The following is a 2,460-nucleotide window of genomic DNA, read 5'->3' on the forward strand; positions in this document are numbered from 1 at the left end:
AGGCCTGCCCCCGTTCAGTTGGGAGGCCCCAGACCCTCTGCCCAGTCCTGGGTTTGCTGCCAAGCTGGGTGTGAAGCAGACCAGGCTGCCGTGTCTACTGGATTCAGAGCCCCAGGCTGCACCTCTGAGTTCTCCTGGGCTGGCAACCACAGAGTCTTTGGTTGGGGCCCTTCGTCCTCCGCACCCTCTCTGTAAACTCTATCAAACAAGTCTCTCCTGGCCCCCCACCTTGCTTGGCCAGAAAAGGAGGGGGTTGAGGGTCTCAGCTCTTTTCCCAGGACCCCTCAGCACCCCGGGCTTCCAGATAGTCTGAGGGGGGTAGACTGGAAACTGGGAGCAGATCTGAGGACTGGGCGCCGACCTAGAAACTCTGTGTGCTCGTCATGGCACGCTGCGTGGTGTGTATCCCTTCTGCTCCTGTGTTTGTCTGGGTCCCCTGGCCAACCTCTGGCAAAAACAAAACAAAACAAAACAAAACAAAACAACCCTAGGGATGTAGCAGCACCAAGCCGGGTGCTGGACCCAGAACTGTGTGCAGGCTGAAATCTCCTCTGCTCCCCTCTGGTTGGGTCTCTTGGCCGGTCCGGGCCCAAAAATCCTAGGGAGGGAGCTTTCTGGGCGCTGAACGTTGGTCTAGGCACCCTCAGGCACTTGCCCAGACACACTGCGTGTGGAGAGACTAGTTCCCCAACTTGCGGGCAGGCTGAAGTTTCTTCCACACCTCTTTGCCTGGGCCAATCGGCCTGCCTGGCAGAAAAATTCCAGGGAGGGAGCCGTCCGGGCACTGAACGCTGTCCCAGGCGCCTTTAGGCACTCTCCCAGACACAGTTCCCACCAGGCGCTGAACCTCCGAGCTATGCACAGACTGAAATCACCTCTGCTCCCCTCTGGTTGGGCCACTTGGCAGGTCCCCGGCCCAAAAATCCTAGGGAGGGAGATTTCCGGGCGCTGAATGTTGGCCTAGGTGCCCTTAGGCACCCACCCAGACACACTGCGTGTGGAGCGACTAGTTCCCCAAATTGCACGCAGGCTGAAATTTCTTCCACACCTCTTTGCCTGGGCCAATCGGCAGAAAAATCCCAGGGAGGGAGCCGTCCGGGCGCTGAAGGCTGCCCCAGGAGCCGTTTGGCTCTGGCCACAGGGCGCTGGTTCCCCTACCCTGCACCGGCTGTTTCTCCCTGCTCCGTCCCAGAGACTACTGTACCGCTGCTGTCTCCCTACCGTCTGGTTCCTCTGTGACCAATGAGGTTTCTGGTCTCTTATTTTCATATATGCTTGGCAACTGCTGGCTTGCTGGCCTCACCTCCTCCGATTGGATAGGTTTCTGTCTCTTTTGTACTAGGAACTGGTATCTGCTCCGTCCTAGTCCACCGCCATCTTGAAACCCCCAGAATAATTTTTCTATAATTTAGTTGTGATTTCAGTTTGGTCTTAGAAGCAGGTAGCTTCCACCTACTCTGCCACCATCTTTGATCCAAGTTCCCATTTTTGACATTTGTAATAAAATGTAACTTAAAGAAGGCCTTTTTAAATTGAGCAATATGTTTGCTTCTTGGAGTTGAAGATCTAGCCTTCCCAAAGATCTGAAAATTTGTTTGAATAGGCTCTCTGTTCCCTTCTCTATTAATGGTATACCTATCATATTTGCATTACTCTTTCTGATGTAATGAGATATTTCTCCTGGATTTATTTCCATTTTTTTAAATGTTCAAGTTCTTCTCTTCTTCCCTCTGCACCACTTCCAGTTTTTCTGTCTTTGATATCACTAACACTTTCCTCCATCTGGTCAGCTCTGCTACCTGTGCTCTCTAACTTATTCATTTTTTAAATCATCACCCACAGACATTTTTTAAATTGCTTTTAGAAAGAGAGGAAGGGTGATAAAGTGGGGGGGGGAGAGATAGATGTGAGAAAGAAATATTGATTAGTTGCCTACTGTACATGCCCCAACTGGGCATCAAAGCCATGACCTAAGTATGCCCCCTGACTGAACACACAACCTTTCAGTGTGTGAGACAACACTCCAACCAACCAAACTACACTGGCCAAGGCACCATTTTATTCTTGATTTCTCTTATTAAGTTTTTTGTGCCCAGAGTTTCTGTTTGGTTTATTTTTTTATTTATTTTTATTTTTTAAATATGGAACGCTTCACGAATTTGCGTGTCATCCTTGCGCAGGGGCCATGCTAATCTTCTCTGTATCGTTCCAATTTTAGTATATGTGCTGCCAAAGCGAGCACTGTTTGGTTTATTTTTAACAGGTCAGTCTCTTTGGTAAAGTACTCATTTTGTTTATTAATTTGTCTTCTGAGCTCATTAAACTGCCTTACTGTATTTTCTTGAACTCATTAAATTTTCAGAACTACAGCATGGATTTTCTGTTATTTATATAACATAGTTCTATGTGTTTAAGTTTGTTTTCTAGAGACTTTTTTTTCTTAGTTGCCTCACTACCTTG

General features: G+C 48.5%; 1 non-coding gene across 1 annotated transcript; it reads right to left on the reverse strand.

The window, feature by feature from the left end:
* Window positions 1-2,135: 2,135 nt before the first annotated feature.
* Window positions 2,136-2,242, reverse strand: LOC128627844 (U6 spliceosomal RNA). Its single transcript, XR_008392154.1, has one exon. It is a non-coding gene; the product is annotated as a U6 spliceosomal RNA (small nuclear RNA).
* Between the last annotated feature and the right edge of the window lie 218 nt (window positions 2,243-2,460).

Source organism: Artibeus jamaicensis, unplaced genomic scaffold, assembly GCF_021234435.1.
Source record: "Artibeus jamaicensis isolate MK-2021 breed Jamaican fruit bat unplaced genomic scaffold, CSHL_Jam_final contig_475, whole genome shotgun sequence".
Taxonomy (NCBI): domain Eukaryota; kingdom Metazoa; phylum Chordata; class Mammalia; order Chiroptera; family Phyllostomidae; genus Artibeus; species Artibeus jamaicensis.